Source organism: Phascolarctos cinereus, unplaced genomic scaffold (assembly GCF_003287225.1).
Source record: "Phascolarctos cinereus isolate Bilbo 61053 unplaced genomic scaffold, phaCin_HiC Scaffold_4;HRSCAF=312, whole genome shotgun sequence".
Classification (NCBI taxonomy): domain Eukaryota; kingdom Metazoa; phylum Chordata; class Mammalia; order Diprotodontia; family Phascolarctidae; genus Phascolarctos; species Phascolarctos cinereus.
Window position 1 is genome coordinate 515,313,762 of NW_027555847.1, and position 21,536 is coordinate 515,335,297.

Sequence of the window (21,536 nt, forward strand, 5' to 3'; positions counted from 1 at the left end):
ATAAATGGAGCTTTCCTTAAAATGACAAGTAGTATCTATCTAAAACCATCAGTAAGCATTATATGTAATAAGACTAAGCTAAAAAACCTTCCCAATAAGATTGAGGGTGAAGCAAAGATGCCCATTATCACCACTATTATTCAATATGGTGTTAGAAATGTTAGCTATAGCAACAAGAGAAGAAAAAGGATGTGAAGGAATTAAAATAGACAATGAGAAAATGAAACTATCACTCTTTGCAGATGATATGATGGTCTACTTAGAGAATCCTGGAGAATCAACTAAAAACTTATTTGAAATAATTGACAACTTTGCCAAAGTTGCCGGATATAAAATAAATCCATATAAATCATCACTATTTTTATACATTATCAACAAAGTTCAGCAGCAAGAGATAGGGAAATTCCTTTTAAAATAACTGTAGACAATACAAAATATTTGGGAGTCTACCTGTCAATACAAACTCAGGAATTATGTGAACATAACTACAAAATACTTTTCACACAAAAAAGTCAGATCTAAACAATTAGAAAAATATTAATTGTTCATGGGTAGGCTGAGCCAATATAATAAAGATGACAATTCTACCTAAATTAATTTACTTATTCAGTGCCATACCAATCAAACTATACAACAATTATTTTACTGAACTAAAAAAAATAATAAAATTCATCTGGAATAACACAAGGTCAAGAATAGCAATAGAATTAATGAAAACAAATAGGAAAGAAAGTGGCCTAGCTTCACCAGATCTCAAACTGTATTATAAAATTATCATCATCAAAACTATCTGGTACTGGCTAAGAATAGAGTGGTGGATCAGTGAAATAGATTAGGCATACAAGACTCAGTAGTAATTGGTTATAGTAATCTAGTATTTGATAAACCCAAAGAGCCAAGCTTTGGGGACAAGGACTCACTATGTGACAAAAACTGCTGGGAAAACTGTAAAACAGTTTAGCATAAACTAGGGATAAACCGACATTTCACACAGTATCCCAAGATAAGGTCAAAGGTACATGACTCAGACATAAAGAATGGTAACATCAGCAAATTAGGGCGGCACGGAATGGTTCACTTGTCAGATCTATGGACCAGGGAAGAATTTATGGCCACAAACAAGAGATAGAGAGCATTATGAAATGCAAAATAGATAATTTTGATTATATTAAACAAAACCAATGCAGCCAAATTTAAAGGAAAGCAGAAATCTGGGAAACAATGTAAAGTATCTCTGGTAAAGACCTCATTTCTCAAATATATGGAGAACTGAGTGAATTTTACAAGAATACAAGTCATTCCCCAACTGATAAATGGTCAAAGCATATAAACAGGCAGTTTTCAGACAAAGAAATCAAAGCTATCTATAGTCACAGGAAAACAGGCTCTAAATGCAGATTAAAACAACTCTGAGGTACTACCTCACCCCTATCAGATTGGCTAACATAACAGAAAAAGAAAATGATAAATGTTGGAGAAAATGTGGGAAAATTGGAACCCTAATGTACTGTTGGTGGAGTTGTGAACTGGTCCAACCATTCTGGAAAGCAATTTGGAACTATGTCCAAAGGGCTATGTATCTCTGCATACCTTTTGATCCAGTGATATCACTACTGTATCCCAAAAAGATTTTAAAAAGGGAATGAATCTATTTGTACAAAAATATTTATAGCAACTCTTTTTGTAGTGGCAAAGAACTGGAAATTGAAAGGGTGCCCATTAACTTGAGAATGGCTGAACAAGTTGTAGTATATGATTGTAACAGAATACTATTGTGCCATAAGAAATGACAAGCAGGATGCTTTCAGAAAAACCTGAAAAGACTTACATGAACTGATACAAAGTGAGCAGAACCAGGAGAACGTTGTACACTGTAACAGCAACATGGTACAGTGATCAACTGTGAATAACTTAGCTATTCTCAGCAATACAGTGATCCATGACAGTTTTGAAGGATTAATGATGAAAAATGCTATCCACCTCCAGAGAAAGAACTGATGGAGTCTGAATGAAGATAGAAGCACTATTTTTCTTTTTTTTTCATGGTGTTTTTTTGGTCTGTGTTTTCTTTCACAATATGACTAAGATGGAAATATGTTCTGCATGATTGCACCTCTACAACCTATATCAAATTGCTTACCATATCAGAAAGGAAGAAAGAGAGGTAAGAAGGAGTTAGAGAATTTGGAACTCAAAAAAATTTTTTAAAGTTAAAAATGGTTAAATTGGAAAAAAATATTTTTTAAAATAAAAAATAATAATAGGGGCAGCTAGGTGGCACAGTGGATAGAGCTCTGGCCTTGGAGTCAGGAGGATCCGAGTTCAAATCCGGTCTCAGACACACAACACATGACACTTACTAGTTGTGTGATCGTGGGCAAGTCACGTAACCCCAAATGCCTAGCAAAAAGCAAATAATAATAATAATAATGACAATAAAACTAGAGGGGTTAGGGTAGCTAAGGAGACCAGTGATGAACCAAAGACAGTTGCTCAGAACAATGACAAATTGGATGTGGGCATTAAGCCTTCCACTTCCCAATCTAAGGTGTCTAGAGAATCAGACAGTCAAGGCTTAATCCAAATGCAAGGGAAAGAAATCTGACACCTCTAACATATCCAAGAAAACTGGGGAAAGTTTTTCATCCAACCCATAGCAAGAAGGCTAAATAAATTGCAAAGGGCTAATTGGCCCAGTACAGAATTCTAACAGGGGATTCTGACTTAGTTTTGAAATACATGGACTTTTTCTTTTAAAGAATGAGATAGAGATACTGGTACCTACTTAATAATAAAATTATTTTGCATTACCCTTTAAATACCACATGGATACTTAATTTCCTTTAGTCATTGTGGCCATCTTGAACCATTGATGTCTTTGTCCAAGATCTGTCTGAATGGCTAATCTCTATTCAAAATGCCTTCACACAATTGCATGGCTTACCTCTGCAGAGTTTTTTCATGAAAGGCAGCATAGAATATTAGAACGAGCACAAGTTTGGGAATCAGATGACCCAGGTTCAAACCTAACCTGTGTAGGAAGGTAGTATCCTCATTTGTAACAATGAAGCTAATACACTGAATAACAGCATCCAAAAAAAGATCTTGAAAGGCTAAAGCATTGTACTAAACCTAAGATGGAAGTCAATAGTTATAAATGTAAAGGCTTACATTTTGATATACCAAAAAAAAAAAATCCACTTGACAAGGGGGAGGTGTGGTTAGAAAGCAGTTTCTCTGAAAAAGATCTGAGGACCAGCTTAGGTTTGTGTGAAAAGGCTCAGTAGCAAAGCCATAACTAGGAATTCTGTTATCTGAACAGGTAAGTGGGAGGGATGTCTTAAAGTATGTCTTTTCCTAGGCATGGTTGAAGTAACTTGGAGACCCATCAAGAGAAGTGAAGATGCAGCTTAGTGAACCTCATGCATAGTAACCTCTCCGCTGGGAGGCGGGGGTGGGGGGGGGGGGAGCATAGCACAATTGTTGGCACAATAGGGCGGGAACAGGGGGCGTTCCAGAGGTGTTCCAGGACGAATGTAACCAGGAAGGAATGGACCAATCCAGGCCTAGGAGGTTTCATGCCAAAACTAACTGCATAAAAGTGCTCTAACTTTTGTACTCAGGACTCTCTCCTCCTAAAGAGGGGTGAAGCCTGTTTCTGGCCTGAAATGTCTAAATCCTCTGCATTTTCTTTATAATAAACTTTTCTTGATATGAGAGAGAGAGAGAGAGAGAGAGAGAGAGAGAGAGAGAGAGAGAGAGAGAGAGAGAGAGAGAGAGAGAGAGAGAGAGAAGGGAAGAAGCAGAACGCAGAGTATTTGAATGGGTCAGGGTTTGGGATAGAGAAGGCTGAGAGCCTATTACCAAACTTAATGGAGAAAACAGTGACCTGGGGGTCCACAGATGACAACAAAAAGGAACTAGTTAGAATAGAATATACTTTAAAGCAGGAAACATAGCTGCTAAGTGATGATAAGAGAGAAAAGATCAAAATATGGAAGTGATCAACTTCCAAGCCAACAGCATGAAGATTACATCATAGAACACTGGACTTGGAATCAGTAAGACATATGTTCAAGTTCCATCTCAAGCCCTTACAGTAGGATTCTGGACAAGACAATTTCTCTCTCTGTACCTCAGTTTCTTCATCTGTAAAGTGAGGGGATTGGACTTGATGATCTCTAAGGTTTGTTCTAGCCCTAAATATATGATCCTCTGAATGCCTCCTCCTTGCAGTAGTCATCTTTGGAGATGGTAAAAAGAGATACAGTCGCTAGGAGGAAGCTAGGTTTCAGTAAATACCAGAAGATAGAAGGAATGTTAGAGGAAGAGGTCTAGGATGAAGGGTCATTTGTTAACAATAGAGAAAGGTTACAAAGGGCACAGTAGAAAGAGAAAGTAGAAGAAGATAGGAACTAAGGAGGGTCAGGGTTGAGTTTACATTTGCGGAGAGGGTACCACTGGTATCCAGAATGTGACATTTTGCTGCTGATGCCCCACACTGATCCTGAATATACTAAAATGATTTAGATCCCTAGACCAGGCAGCACAATCAAAGACAGGACATGGTGATGGTAAGAAGGGCTCAACAAGAAGGGTGTGAAGGCTTTGGGACCCTATGCAGGTGATGGCCTGGGGATTAGGCAAGGAAGTGAGTTGGACAAGTGGCTGGTTTTCCATCTATGGGAGTGAAGGTGAAGGAAGGAAATATACCCCATCCAATGTTGGTACCTGAGGCAAAGCCATGTTTGCCTGATACCAGCTCCAGCTTGGCTCATCATTGGGTTGGCCACAGAGTGACACATTTTTCAACCACAGCAATTCACAAACTATTAACTGATATATTATGGATGGCTTGGCATTTATTTCAGTGGAAGTAATATCCATGCTGAGGAAATTACAGATCCTTGAAGTATTGAAGAAGGATTGTGTACTTTAAATAGTTCTTCCTTTTAACTCAAAATTCCATGAAGTATAGAAAAGAAAAGGAAATAAACATTATATTCTGGATATGCTCCAAATGTTTACTCAGAATTTCTAAGGGAAACAGCTGGCATGATTGTTTTGAGTTATTCTAAAATAGGTATTCTATAAATAACAAAATAAACTCTTTAGGTTAGAAGATATTTGAATGCTAAAAGTGTAATGTTTGAATGTCTGGGAAGAAATGAGGCAATGCAGACCTCAGAAGACCTGAATTTGAATCCCAGCCTTCCCACTTCCTAGCTTAACCATGTGACCTTGGCAAACCATATTGAGCCACAATTTTGTCATCTGGAAAATGGGGATAGTTTCACTATCCAGCTCACAGGATGATTAAGCTTTAATGGACCCGTGGTTTTTTCAGAGTGGGAACTCCCTTGGAAATCACAATTCCTCCACACTTTCTTATCCTGTGCAAGTCTTTCCATAACTCTTCCATTGAAAATCTACCTTTCACTGTATGCCTTCCTTCCCCTGCTAACATTTCAGGAGCACTAGTGTGGCACTGATGCTATGTCCATCAGGCTGTTTTCCCTTTGTATTCACCCCATGCTTTGATGACTGCAGTAAGCCTCCTATTTGGTCTCTCTGCCCGTAGCCTCTCCTCACTCTGATCTATCCTCCACATTGCTATTAAAGTATAAAGCACAAATCCAACCCTCTTACCTCCCCACTCACTAAACTCCAGTTATTTCCTCTTAGCTCTAGAATCAGTTATAAAGTCTTCTGATATATAAAGGTATTCACAACCTGGCTATTTCCTGTTTCTTTAAGCTTGTTTCACATTACTCACCTCTAGGTAGTCTGGGATCCAGCCCTACTGTCTGCTTCCTATTCCTCACACAACAGGCCACATCTCCCATCTTCACTGGTGACAAGTGAATGCAAAAATGCCTACTTAATCCACCATTCTCTTCTGGTCCCAAGTATTCACCTAGTCCAGAGGTGGGGAACCTGTGGCCTCGAGGCCACATGTGGCCCCCTAGGTCCTTAAGTGCAGTCCTTGGACTGACTCCAAACTTCACAGAACAAATCCTCTTGATAAAAGGATTTGTTCTGTAAAACTCGGACTCAGTCAAAAGGCCATACCCAAGGACCTAGAAGGCCACATGTGGCCTGAAGGCCTCAGGTTCCTCACCCCTGAGGCCATTTTGCCATCTACATTTACTAGATGTGTGACCTTAAACATGTCTGTTTGCCTCAGTTTCCTCATCTGTAATATGGGGGTAATAACTCCTACTTCCCAGGTTTATTGTGAGGATCAGAGGAGATAGTTGCAAAGGACTCAGAAGAGTGTATGGCACATAGTAAATGCTATACAAATCTTGTTATTGTATCCACTTTCTCCACCTCTTTGTTTCTGGAAAGAACATGTCATGGGGCAGCAAGGTGGCACAATAGATAGAGCACTGGCTTTGCAGTTAGGAGGACCTGAGTTCAAATCTGACCTCAGACACTTGACACTTACTAGCTGTATGACTCTGGGCAAGTCACTTAATCCCAATTGCCTCACCAAAAAAAAAAAGAAAGAAAGAAAAGGCATGTCAGTTGGCAACCCTGAGGATCAATTTACCATAACTGAGTCTTCCTAGATGCTCCCTTCCCTGACTACCATTCCCTTTTATGTGTTATCTTCCCCTATTTGCATGTAGAGGATCAATTTACCATAACTGAGTCTTCCTAGATGCTCCCTTCCCTGACTACCATTCCCTTTTATGTGTTATCTTCCCCTATTTGCATGTAAGTTCCTTGAGAACAAGGACTCTATTTTTGTACTTGTATCCCCAGAAATTAGCACATTTCTTCGAAGCTAAAGATTCTATGAAGGAGAGGGGAGAAGTAAGTGATTACATTACAGATTATGGAAACCCATCAAGGCAGGAGATGGAATGTGGTATACGGAGAAAGCTAGCAGCCTGTTAGAGGAACTAAGTGTGTAAAAAATATAAAACAAGCCTAGAAAAGTGGAAGCCAATTATGTAGGTTCTTAAATGCCAGAGGGTGGTTTATTTGACTCCATGGCAAGCCCAAGTTCTCTTCTCATGTGGGGAGATTATCAGTCCCTGGAGAGGTAAGGCCCACCAGAGGGGAAACTTTGTTTGACACGGTTGTTTCCATGTTGTTCCACCACTCCCCACTCCCACCTCCATTGGAATGGAAGCTTATTGAGGGCAGGGACTGTTTTTACCTTCTTTGTATACCCAGCTCTTGGCCTGTAGTAAGTGCTTCATAAAATTCTTCTTGACTTGATATATTGGATTAAACATAATCTTTCCTGAATTTAATGTTGTTAAGAGGTGGACTAAATGTCCTTGCTGGTCTCTTTTGGCTCTAACATTTTATGATTTTATTTTTCTCATTTTTAAAGGCCCTGGAACATTAGCTTACTCAATTTTCAAGAGCCTTTCAAATATTTTAATCAGTTAACAAGCTGTGCATGTGTTTTGAACCAGAAAGGAACTTAGAGGCCACCTACTCCAAATCTCTCATTTTACAAAAGGGGAAAATGAAGTCCAGAGAGGGTCATATGATTTAAAGGTCTTTTTCTTCCTCTCTCTCTCTCCCTCCAACTCCTCTCTATCTTTCTGTGCCTCTCTGTTTCTCTCGATCTCTTTTCCTCTTTTTTCTCTCTCCATCTCTCTCTCTCTCTCTCTCTCTCCCTCTGTCTCTCCCTCTCTCCTCTCTGTCTGTCCCTCTCGTTTTCTCTCTGTCAGAAATCAGAGACTTCAAATTCTTTGTAAAGAATTCAAAATTCTTTGATGATGTACCTTGACGTCATCACATTTAATGCTTTCATGTTTTGTTAAGAAAAGCATTTCCAAATGCAAATATGTTTAAAGTATTTATACTTCTGATGAATAAGGATTCCTTTTCCCAAATGTTAATACTTAATAACAATATCAATGAATGTACCCTAAGAATTTTTTTTCTCATTGATCAATAGTCAGAAACCTATAAATAAGACAGTTTTGGATCTTTGTTTTCCAGAACTTTCAAGCAAACTATAACAAAATATTAACTAGTAAATTGTTTTTCACAAGGGTGGGATGGAATATCCTTCATTGTAAACTTTTATAAGACGACAGTGTCAATGTTGTAGCATGAGTATAGGCAAAGAGCCAAGCAGGTGTTTCTTTTGTACTCTTGTCTAACAACTTTTAGTTTCTACCAATTCTGGTTTCATTTGCTTCAACAGTTACCAGCAGTGTCAAGGGAAAACCACTTCTTAATGGGGGGGGGGTGTTTAAAGATTTTTAGATGAGGAAACTGAGGCAAACAGGGTTAAGTGACTTGCCCAGGGTCACACAGCTAGTAAGTATTTGAGGGCAATTCAGGAAGATGAGCCTTCCTGACTCCAGGCCTAGCACCCTATCCACTGTGCCAACTAGCTGCCTATTTTTTTGCATTTAATCATCACCCTCAAAAAATGTAATTAATAAATTATTAATTAATTTAATTAATTAATTAATTAATTTAATCATCACCCTCAAAAAATGTAATTAATAAATTATTAATTAATTTAATTAATTAATTAATTAATTTAATTAAACAATCCCTCCAAAATGACATTGCTTGGTTGTTCAACTGTTCATAGGATCACATCTCATCTAACCAACCAGATCCCAAATTATAGGAAATTAATGGTAGCTTTCTACAGTCAAATAACTGAATCTCAGAATTGCTGTTTCAGTTTGTCTTCTGTTCTCAAAGAGGACCAAGACATTAGGGAGGCGATGCCACGACATGAGCGTGAATTGGATTTAAGTGACCCTGGAAAGCTGTGCAAAGTCACCAGCCTCACTTTCTCCCCCAGCGCCATCTGGGTCCAGTAGCAAGATATAGATCAGGATGACTGGAGATGGCCCTTGAATCTCAGAATTGGAAGGGACCTCAAAGATCATCCATTTCAACCCACAAGAATCCCCTACACAGTACCCTCAACAAGGAAATATCTAGTCTTGTCTTAAGATGTCCAAGGAGGGGCAGCTAGGCGGTCCAGTGGATAGAGCACCGGCCCTGAAGTCAGGAGGACCCGAGTTCAAATTTGGCCTCAGACCAAACACTTGACACATACTAGCTGTGTGACCCTGGGCAAGTCACTTAACCCCAATTGCCTCACTGGAAAAAACAAAAACAAAACAAACAAACAAAAAAAAGATGTCCATGGAAAAAGAGCATATTACCTCTCAGGGAATCAGTTTCAATCTGAGTCTGAATTGAGACTATATAGAATTTGGTAGCTAAATTCTAGGGAAGGGCCTATGGTATGACAGTGAGTATGACAGTGGTGTCATACTCAAATAGAAACTGGGCCTACTAAACTGTACATAAGGATCCCTGGGGACATACTGATTTACAAAACCACATATTAACCTTAAAAATCAATCAATAAACATTTATTAAGTATGTACTATGTGTCAAGCACCATGTTAAATGCTGGCTTATCTATGTTTTATAGTATTTTTATTTTATTAAATATTTCCCAATTACATTTTAATCTGGCTTAATCTGATTTTTACATCAATCTGATTTAATCTGGAATTTGATACCTCTACTCTACAACATCTCTCACTTCTATCCATTCCTTTCCACTTTCATGGCCGTCACCCTAGTTCAGACCTTCATCAGCTCTCTCTTTGTGGTCTCTTTGATTTCTGTCTCTCTCCTCTCTAATCCATCTTCCACACAACTGCTAAAATAATTTCCTAAAGCAAAGATCTAACAACATCATGCCTTTATTTAAAAATCTTTAGCTTCCACCTGACTCTAGGATAAAATAAACTTCCTCAATAAACATTTATAGCCTTCAACCATCTGCCTCTAACATATCCTTTTTTCTTTTTCTTTTGGAAGTTGAATTTATTAAACATTTAGTTGATTTCAGTATTCAGGGTCAGAAGGTCATCTCACCATACAAGAATAAACTTAGTTTATTCAGAAGCAGAACATTGAGAAAAATCTCTGCCATGATTTACATAGAGCAAAAAGCTCACCTACACATATTTCTGGATTCTTTAAATTTTTACATTTTTATTTTCAGTTCCAAATTCTCCCCCTCAAACCACTACCTCCCACACCCATTGAGAAGGCAAGAAATATGATAGCCATTATACAGATGAAGTCATTTAAAATATATTTCCATATTACGCATGTCGTGGGGGAGAAAGCAAGAAAAATATGATTTAATCTGTACTCAAAGTCCATCAGTTCTCTCTGAGGAGGTGGATAGCACTTTTCATTATGAGTCTTTTGGAATTCTCATAAATGTTGTATCCATTAGAGTTATTAAGTCTTTCACAGTTGATTATTGCAATATTGCTTTTATCGTGTATATTATTCTCCTGGTTCTGCTCACTTCACTTTGTATCAGTTCATCTGAATCTTCCCAGGTTTTTCTGAAATTGTTCCCTTTGTCATTTCTTATGGCAGAATAGTATTTTATCCCCTTCACATACCATAACTTGTTCAGCCATTCCCCAATTGCTGGGCAGCCCTTCAGTTTCCAATTCTTTGTCACCACAAAAAAGAACTGTTATAAATATTTTTGTACATATTAGTCCCTTTCTTTTTCTTCAATCTCCTTGGGGTACAGACCCTGGTAATGGTATGTCAAAGGGCTTTCAAAATTTTATAGCCCTTTGGGCATTGTTCCAAATTGTTTTCCAGAATGGTTGGACTAGTTCACAACTCCATCAAAAGTGCATTAGTGTCCCTATTTTTCCACATGCTCTCCAGCATTTGTCATTTTCCTTCTCTGTCATCTCAGCCAATCTGGTGTGAGGTGGTACAGTGGTGTTATTTTAATTTGCATTTCTCTAATTATTAGTTATTTAGAGCCTTTTTTCATATCCTTTGACTACTTCTGAATTGACTGATATGGCACTAAATAAATAAACTAACTTAGGAAGTATTGTCATTTTTATTATATTGGTTCAGCCTAAACATGAGCAATTAATATTTCTCCAATTGTTTTTAAATCTGTCTTTATTTGTGGGACAGCTAGGTGCCTCTGTGAATAAAACACTGGCCCTGGAGTCAGGAGGACCTAATATGAAATCCAGCCTCAGATACTTACTAGATGGTGACCCTGAACAAGTCACTTGACACTGTTTGCCTCAGTTTCCTCATCTGTAAAATGAGCTGGAGAAGGAAATAGCAAACCAGTATCTTTGCCAAGAAAACCCCCAAATGGGATCTCAAAGAGTCAGATACGACTGAAATGACTGAACAACAACAAATCTTCATTTGTGTGAAAAGAGTTTTGTAATTGTGTTCATATTCAAGACACTAGTTCCTTGTGTCTTGGCAGGTAGATTCCCAAGTATTTTGTACTGTCTGTAGTTCTTTTAAATGGAGTTTTTCTTTCTATCTCTTTCTACTGGGTCTTGTTGGTAATATATAAAAATGCTAATCATTTGTTTGGGTTTATTTTAAATTCTGCAACTTTGCTAAAGTTGTTCATTGTTTCTACTAGTTTATTAGTTGATTCTCTAGGGTTCTCTAAATATACTATCATATCATCTGTAAAAATTGATAGTTTTGTTTTCTCATTGCCTATACTTATTCCTTCAGTATCTTTTTCTTGTCTTTTTGCCATAACTAGCATATCTAGTACAATATCGAATAATAACAGTAATGATAGACATCCTTATTTCACCTCCGATTTTATTGGAAAGGCTTCTAGCTTATCTCCATTACAGATAATGCTTGCTCTTGGTTTTAGATAGACACTACTTATCATTCTAAGAGAAGCTCCATTGACTTCTAAGCTTTGTAGCATCTTAAATAGGAATGAGTATTGTATTTTGTCAAAACGTTTTTCTGCATCTATTGATATAGTAATATGATTTTTGTCATTTTGGTTTTTGATATAGACATATTGTTGGCCAATCAATGACAGCCAGAGTGATTTGGGTTCAAGACATGGTTCTTTAGAAAGAAATCTAGCCAGTAAACCCCAAGATATCTTGCAAGGTTTCAGCCACCAAAATTTATATTCCTTTGGGCAGATCACCCACAGGTAAGAGTATGATACCTTATGTGGACAGAGGGAAAGGAAAAAGGGAGAGAAGGGAGAGAAAGGAGGCAGGGAAGAAGGAAGGAAAGAAGGTAGGAAGGAAGGAAGCCTACTTCTGTGCTTGAAATGTACTCTTTCTTCACTTCCACCTCTTGGGATTCTTATTTTCAGATCTCTGTTCAGGTGTTACCTCCTGTGTAATGCCTCCTCTGAATCTTTCAGTCGTTAATTTTACCTCTTCCCTCAAATTGCCTTATATTTATTTATTTGGATATTTCACAACCCTCCACACCCTCAGTAAAATGTAAGTTGCTTGAGGATAAGGATTCTTTTGCTTTTATCTTAATGTTCCCAATACTTTCTCATATAGCATTCAATTTAACAAACATTTAAGTGCCTACTAATAGCAAGACACTAGACTAGATGCTGGAGACACAAAGACAAAAAATGAAAGAATACCATCACTGAAGAACAGAAAGGCTCCATATATGCCAAAATATTTATGTCAGCCCTTTTTGTAGTAGAAAAGAATTGCCCATCCATGAGGAAGAGCTAAACAAATTGGGATCCATTAACATAATGGAATTACTGTGTTATAATAAATGTTAAATTCGATTAACACAGAGAAGTATGGAAAATTTTACATGAACTGATGCAGAGGGAAGTAAGCAGAATCAGGAAAACAATACAATGATTACAATGTTGAAAATGGAAAGAGAAACCACAAAACAATTGCTATTGAATGCTGCAAAATTACAGAGAACAAGCATGGCCTCAGAGGAGAGATATGAAAATCCATTCCTTCCACTCTTTTGCAGAGGTCAAAGGGCCATAGTATGGTACACTGCATATATTTTCAGATTTTTTGTGATTTATTGATTGATTTGGCTGATGGTTTTTTTTCCTCTCTTCTTTTTCTTTTAAAAAATATTATTTTGGCAGCTAGGTGGCATAGTGGATAGAGCACCAGCCCTAGAGTCAGGAGAACCTGAGTTCAAATCTGACTTCAGACACTAACACTTAGCTGTGTCACTCTGGGCAAGCCACTTAACTCCAATTGCTTTACCGATATATAAATATATATACATATATATATACACACATATATATATACACACACATATATATATATACACACATATATATACACATATATATATATATACACACACATATATATATACACACACATATATATACACATATATATACATATATATACACACACACACACACACACACATATATATTTCTCTAGGACAGGGGAGGCACATCTATACAGGGGAAACTTAGGCAATGAAAAAAACAAATATCAATAAAATTTGTTTTTTAGAAAAGAAAATGAATGTTGCAAAATTACAAAGACCAAGGTTGGCCCCAAGAAGAGAAATGAGATGACACCTCCCTTCACTCCTTTGCAGAGATGGGAGATGTGGAATACTGGATATATTCTTAGATTTTATTCATTATATTGAAGAGTTTTTCTGATTTTTTTCTCCCTTCCTTTTTTTTTTAATTCTTTATTATATGGTATAACTCTCTGGAAAGAGCAGGGAAGGGTTGCAGGGAAGAAATTTAGGCAATGTAAAAACATATTAATAAAAATACATTTTTAATGTTTAAGAAAGAATCCCTACTCCTGAGTTAACATTCTGCTGGGGGAAGGGAGAGATAGAGGGAGAGACATAACTACCCACATAATTGATATATAACTGATCTTAGACTGAATTTCTGGTTTTTTAGCAAAGAAAAGGAAATGATAAACAGCAATTCTACCTCTTCACTGAGGAGGGAACAAAATAATTGGAGTTAAATGTCAGCAGGAAGAACTAAGAAGAAGTTCTAGATTAGCATCAGCTGTTGTTGTTTCTGTTTAATTCTTGAGTGGAGTTATTACTACTAGACCATCTCAAAACAAGGTGGATTATTATCTCTTTTGGGAAATTTTAGGTGTGGTTCTTCCTGGAGCCTGGGGGTGGACTAATTTAAGTTCTGTACCTTCCAATAATAATAATAACATCTTTAATATAAAGGCCTAGAGAGAATTTCTATTTAAAAAACGTGAGACGTTATTTCCAGCTGAGTATTTATATTCTGTTTGTTAAATATTTCACACTTCTAGAGTTGGAAGCTTCAAGTTGCTGGCTAGTTGGAATAACAGATCTCATCTGCACAGTTTAGTCCCACCTTAATTTTCCAGATTCAAGTCATATTGCATCCATCCTTCCCCAAACTTCACTGGATCTGTGATTTCCCAGAGGTGGATATTCCTTTAATCAGTTCAGATCACAGCCAGTCCATGGCTCCTCAACCAGATCCTGGTCTACCAATCAACCAGAAGTTCAAAGATTTAGAGTTGGAAGATATCTTAGAGTCCATGGAGTCCAACACCATTATTTTATAGCTGAGGAAACTGACCTGGCCAAGGTTATTTAGCTAGTAAGTCTGAGCAGGAATTTGAGCTCAATCTTTCTCTCCAGGTCCAATACACTTGGCTCGTGCTCCATACTATCTCAGTCAACAAGAGGCATTTGTTAAACAACACCTACTACGTACTACTATAGACACAGGGCATGCAAAGACAAAAGTGAAACAGTCCCTGGTCTCAAGGAGTTTATATTCTATTGGAGGAAAAGATAAGGTAACTTTGGGGGATGGGGCACTAGTATCTGAGAGGGAATTAGAAAACAACATCCTGCAGGAGGTAATTGAGTTGAGTTTTAAAGGAAATTACAATCTTACAATCATAAGAGGTAGAGAGTATATTCCAGGCAGGGGAGACAACCTCTACAAAGGAATGAAGACAGGAGATAGAATGTTTATGTGAAAAACAACCAAAAGTCCTATTTAGCTAGATTGTAGTTAAGGAAAGGGAGAAATACATAATACAGCAGGAATGGTAGGTTGGAAACAAATGGTGAAAGGCTATCAATGTCAAACAGGAATTTGTATTTGAGAGATGGCAAAAGCTCTCCATCTTTTTTGTGTGTCAAATGTGCCTTTGCTTCTGGGTGAAGCCTATGTATCCTTTCTCAGAATAATGCCTGTTATTCATGTTCATAATTGAAGGAAATGCTAAATGTCAGTTAGAAGTTAATGAAAATAAAGATGATTTTTCCCCCATCCAAGTCTACAGATCCCCTGAAATCCACTTTAGCTAGGTGGCCCCACACTAGAGGTATGAACTGATCCCCATGGGGGGGTTTTCCCTCAGGGCCACTGCCATTGCTAGGGTGTGGCCCCAGGCATGGCTGCCAGACGCTTGGTTGCCTGACTGCTTGGCCACCTCTACTCTTGCTCCTGTCCCTTTCTTGCTCACATCTTGATAGGAGGTCTCTAAGCTCACTCAATGATTTTCCTGAAACCAGCCAATCAGGCGTACCCAGTTCTCAGAGATGACAATATAGGGCCAACTGGTGTCTTTGTCCCCTAATTCCAGGGGTTCAACGATTTACAGAAAATTGATACTTGCATGAGCTTTATTACTATGTGGCACAGAAAGCAGACAAAAAAAAAGTATACACAGACAGTATTTAACAAGATAGACAGACAGACAGAGATTTGACCATATACAGGGTCAGAGTCACTTATGTGAGGGAGATGTGTACAGGGCAAAATCTCAGTGGGAGTACACACGCAGACTGGGGTACAAGCAATGAAACTTTATATCTTAAAGATGGGCTTGGCTGAAAACAAGTAATAGATGCTGGATATGGGAGGGGACATACCTAATCAGACCCAGTTGTGGTAGAGAAATTCCCTGGGTCATTTATCAATAACTCAGTAGACTGAGGGAGTTCCCTAATCAGGACCAAAAATTGGGAGAGGGTCAAATGAGTGTTGGCACAAATGGGACCTTTGTCCAATCAGGAGCCATGATTGTTTACATTTGACACAGGATCAGAATAAGTGAGGACAGTGGAAAAGTACAGACTGTCATTGCTTATATGTTTAAGATTATTAGGACTACTTAGCCTAAGTAGCTCCATGTTGGAGTCTTACCACTTATACTACAACATCAAACTATATATATATTTTTTTTGGGGGGGGCTTTGTTTTTGGTGAGACAATCAGGGATAAGTGACTTGCCCAGGGCCACATAGCTAGTAAGCGTTAAGTGTCTGAGGCTGGATTTGAACTCAGGTCCTCCTGACTCCAAGGCTAGAGCTCTATTCAGTGTGCCACCTAGCTGCCCCCAAACAATTTACTTTTTAGAAATCACTATTATCACATTATCCTGAAACCCTCATGGGTCTGTGAACCCTAGGTTAAGTACCCCTGGCCCAGAAGTAATACTCTAAAGTCCATAAAATTTCCATGGAGAATCCAGCCAACTTCCTAGACATCGTCCTCAATATTTCTTGGACATCAGTTGAGGATTGGGGCTATCTCCTTCACTTTCACCAAACTCTACCTTTTCCAATTGTATATTTCCTTAATGATATTCCTTACATGACTTCTTAAAAGTAGGTCATCTGAGCTGTGAATGACTTAGCTATTCTCAGCAATACAATGATCTAATACAATGCCAAAGGATTCATGATGAAAAATGCTATCCACCTCCAAAGAAAGAACTGATGGAGTCTGAATGCAAATCAAAACAAACTTTTTTTACTTTATTTGTCTTAGGGTTGGTTTTTTTTTTTGGTCTGTGTTTTCTTTCATAACATGACTAACATGGAAATGTGTTTTGCATGAGTCCACATGTATAACCTATGTCAAATTGCTTGCCTTCTCAGTTGGGGGGATGAGACGGAAAGAGGGAGAGGACTTGGAACTCAAAATTTTTAAAAATTAATGTTAAAAATTGTTTTTACATTTAATTGGGAAAAAATAATTTTTTTAAAGTAGGTCATCACTGTAAATATGTTGTTGTTGTCATCTGTCCTTTCTTCTTGAAGAGGAGCATGACATCAGGGAGTGACCATAACTTGCAAGTGAACAGGATTTAAGTGAGTTTTCATATTCTCACCCTTCAATTGGAACAGCCAAACCCTATCAACCCTATCAACCCTATCACACAGTTCTAGAGTTAAAGGTATTAACGGAGAGGTGGGGTCTATATATGTGAGGGGTAAAGGGGCAGGTTGCAGGAATATCTTAAGACAGGAAAACTGGATGAAAAACCATATTTCCAGAGGACTAATGATGAAGAATGTTTCCCACCTCGTGACAGAAAGGCAATGGGTTCAAGACACAGAATGAGACACATTTTTTGGATAATGGCTAAAGTGGGAATTTGCTTTGCTTGATTATGCATATTTGTTATAAAGGTTCAATGCTGAGGGAGGGTAGTGGAAGAGAGAAAAAAAATCTAAGCCTTGATAGCTGTGTGACCTTGGATAAGTCACATAAGTTCTCTAAGCCTCAGTTTCATAAACTATAAAAGAGCGAAAATAATATTTGTACTACCTACCTTATACTGTACTTATGAGGAAAGTGCTTTATAAATTGTAAAATGTGAGCTACTGTTAAGGGCTAGACATTAAAGTCCTGTGCTAGGCCCTAGGGAAACAAAGATGAAAACCAGACCATAAAAAGTTCACCATATGAAAGGTAAAAAGAGATACATGTACACAAATAATTGCATTACAAACTAGCATGTAATCAAGTACATAGCAGAGGTCAGAGTCAAAAGCGACTAGAAGAGGGGGGTCCACTTTTATTTTGGGGACATCAGAGGAAGTGGCACTTGTTCTATGCATTAAAAGAAAAGGAGGATCTCAATAGCCTTAGACATTCTCTCAGATGACCATTATTTCCCATTCCCTCTTACTGGATCATCATCATCCACGTCCTGCCTTGTTTGTACAGATGTAAAAAAGGGCTCTGTCCTCAGCTACCTTCTTTCTCTCTTCTTTGTAGACTCTTTCTCTTGCTGAACTCATCAGTTACCATGGATGCAACTATCATCTCTATGCACATGACTCCCAGGTCTATAGATTCACACCACATCTCCTGAGGTCCTCTCCCTGCCAAGTATGTCTTCCCAGATGTCCCCCAGTCATCTCAAATTCAACACATCTAAAGCAAAACAATATCTTCTAAAATACAACATCTTTCCTGTCACCAACTATCACAACCTCAAGTGATCCCCAATACTTCACTTTCCCTCACCCCACCATATCTAATCAGTTGCCAAGTCTTGTTGATTCTACCCACACAACATCTCTCATGCTTATCCCCTTCTCTCTGCTCAAACAAGTGCTGGGAATACAAATATCATAAAAAGAAATAGTTCCCTCATTGAGCTTAAATCCTAATAGGGGAATTCATCATATATAGTGGAGTGGTAACAAGGAAGGAATGTTTTGTTCTGGGACGGTAGAAGGAGTAGAGTGGCAAGTACAAAAGTAATGGAGAGCCATGATGAAATGGCAAACATAGCCTGGTGTCTAGGGCCAGCCAGTAGATACAGGGGGCTAAGAGTGCTAGTTTGCACATTCTCACCAGTCACTGGACTGCAAATCCAGTGCTCTATTCACTGCACCATGTAGCTGCACCAGAAGAATGAGATCAAACATTAATAAGTAGTCTAGCTTCACTGGAGCACAGAGTGCCTGAAGGACAATGTTGTAAAATAAGCCTAGAAAGGTAAGTTGGAGCTAATTGTGGGAGGCCTTGAAAGGTAATCAAAAAATCTGAATGTTATTTGATAAGCAATATGGGTCAATGAATGTCTGGGGTCAGAGGAATTACATAGTGAGTCTTCTGCATTAGAATATTTATTTTGGTAGCCATATGAAAGATTGATTATAGAGGGAAAAGAGTGGAGGTAGAGAGACTGGTTAGGTCACTGGGGTGGGGACCCTGCAGCCTGGAGGCCATCCTTTCCCAGGAGGTTATTAAAACAGTTCAAGGGAGAGGTAATGAAGGTTTGGCTTAGAGTGGTTAGCAGAAAGAGTAGAAAAGAGAGGATAGATTCAAGAGACTGCAGAAGCCGGAAAAAAAAAAAACCAAACAAACAGGGTCTGATATATGATTATATATGAATGGTGAGGGAGAGAGAAGAATAAAAAATAATGGACAACAAAACAATAGTAGAGCTGCTCAACTCCTATTTTGCTTTTTTTTTTTTCATTAAGGAGAATGATCTAGAAAGGTCAAAATTAAAAATGGCTGATACAGAATTGAAAGCTCATGCCCTTGGTGACTTTAATTTACCAATTCCAAACAAATAATAACCCAGTGTACTAGAAGAATTGGCAGAAGTGTTTGTTGATGTAAAAAAATGAACTGAAGGACTGGGGCAAGGTAGCTCTTAAGACAAGGGAGAGAAGAGGTCAGCAGAGTAAAATCAGGTGACAGTAAAGAGGGAATGGCTCCAGTGCCTCCTCTTTTATATTACCTTCCACCTACTCTATATAGATATTGTATGTACCTACTTACCTACATGATGATTCAGAATATAAGCTCCTTGAGGATAGGTACTGTTTTTAATTTTTTTGGTATACCCAGAGATTAGAATAGTGCCTAGCATATAGAGCACACTTAAAAATTGCTTGTCAAGTGACCGGCTACCAGTGAACTTGTTCTTTGGTTCCTGATAAAATTATAGATTATATTATTAAAGGTATAGTTACTGAACATCTGTAGGTGCTTAATAAGTGATTGTTGCCTGGTCTGCAAAAGAGTGACAATAGTCAGCATGGTCTATTAAGAATAGATAATGGGCTCAGATTCCTTAAGAACCTAGCCAATAGCTCACACATGTTCAGATTCCTTTAGAGTCTGGCCAATATGGAGGATCTTTAATAAACCTTGTCTTTGGCTGAAGAAAAAAAAAAGAAAATGAAGAATGAACAACAATCATGTCACCATTGGAATAGGAACTTTTCTTTTTTCATGATCTGAGCCCAGGCAGCTATTTTTTTCCTTCGAAGAGGAGCTTTTATCTATAATATACTCGTGGACTTTATAAAAGAGGAATATCATTGGTGTAATTTTACAGAAGTGGTGTCTCCTAATGTCTACAGTTGTAAACTCTGGGAAACATCAGGCACTGGCAGCATTATAGTGAAAACATATTTTCATTTGATGTTGAGGAGATGTTTGCAGTTAAAACCCATGAACCGTCCAGGACACTGTCTTATGTTTGCTCATTGTCCACATTCCTGGAGGGAAATGCCTATCAGAATAGCGATTTTGGAGTTCTTCATCAGAACGAGCTGTCTGGAACTTCAAGTTGTTTAACACATGTCAGACAATTCAGGCAGGATGAGGTGCACATCTTCTGCATGATGAAGCATGTTGAAGAAGAAATGAAGGGATGCTTAGAGTTCTTACAATCAGTTTATACAGTATTTGGGTTTTCCTTTCAATTAAATTTTTCTACATGGCCTGAAAACTTTCTAGGAGAAATTGAAATATGGGACCAAGCTAAAAAACACCTTCAAAACAGCTTAAATGAATTTGGAGATTCATGGAAATTAAACCGAGGAGATGGAGCATTTTATGGGCCTAAAATTGATATAAAAATCAAAGATGCCATTGGCAGGTGTGTGGCACTATTCAGCTTGATTTCTAACTACCCATCAGATTTAAGCTTGCATATGTTAGTAAAGATGGTGATGATAAGACAAGGCCAGTGATCATTCACCAAGCTATTCTGGGACCTGCAGAGAGAATGATAGCCATTCTTTCAGAAAACTATGTAGGAAAATTGCCTTTCTGGCTGTCTCCATGTCAAGTAATGGTAATCCCTGTAGGGCCAAGTTGTGAAGAACATGCACTCCAGATAGCTAAGGAATTTTCTGAAGCAGGATTCATGGCTGATGTTGATCTAGATCAAAGCTGCACACTAAATAAGACAATACAAAATGCACAACTGGCCCAGTAAAATTTTATTTTAGTGGTTGTAGAAAAAGAAAAAATAAATAACGCTGTAAATATTTGAACAACAGACAACAAAATTCATGGAGAGGCTTCAGTAGCTTCCACCATTACTAAACCAAAGAAACTAAAGGAGTCACACATGTTAAATGCAGAGGAAGAATTTTGAAGTTCCTGTCTTCTCTTGGCCAACCTTCAGGCATTTCCTAAGATTTGAAAATGGAATTCCTTTCCCTAGCTTCCTGAAATTTTACTTATTGCCAGAGCTTTGGACTCACCGACAGTAAGGCATAGGCAGAAGGGAAAACGTGTGTTTGTTAGATGAAGGAATTTGTTTTACTGAAAAGGGAAAATAATGGCAAATGTACATTTAGTGATGTTACTAAGAGGTGTTAAAGCTTTTTAAAAGACTGATAAACTTGAAATAAAAGCCTGTGAAGCTCTGGGGTAGAAAAAGAAAAAGAACAGATAATGACTTTAATATCATAAAAAGTATCCATCTAAAACCAAAAGTAAGCATCATATGCAGTAGGGTAGGAGCATTCGCAATAAATACAGGAGTAAATCAAGGATGTCTATTCTCCTTGGTTTAATCTGCAGTAATTAGAAATGCTAACAAGAGAGACAAGAGAAAGATATTAAAAACATAAAGATAGGCAAAGAGATTAAAAACTATCCCTTTTTGCTAATAATATGATGGTTT

General features: G+C 37.9%; 1 pseudogene; it reads left to right on the forward strand.

Moving 5' to 3' along the window:
* The first annotated feature begins 4,565 nt into the window (after positions 1-4,565).
* LOC110207834 (threonine--tRNA ligase 2, cytoplasmic pseudogene) lies at positions 4,566-21,002 on the forward strand (annotated as a pseudogene).
* Positions 21,003-21,536: the final 534 nt, after the last annotated feature.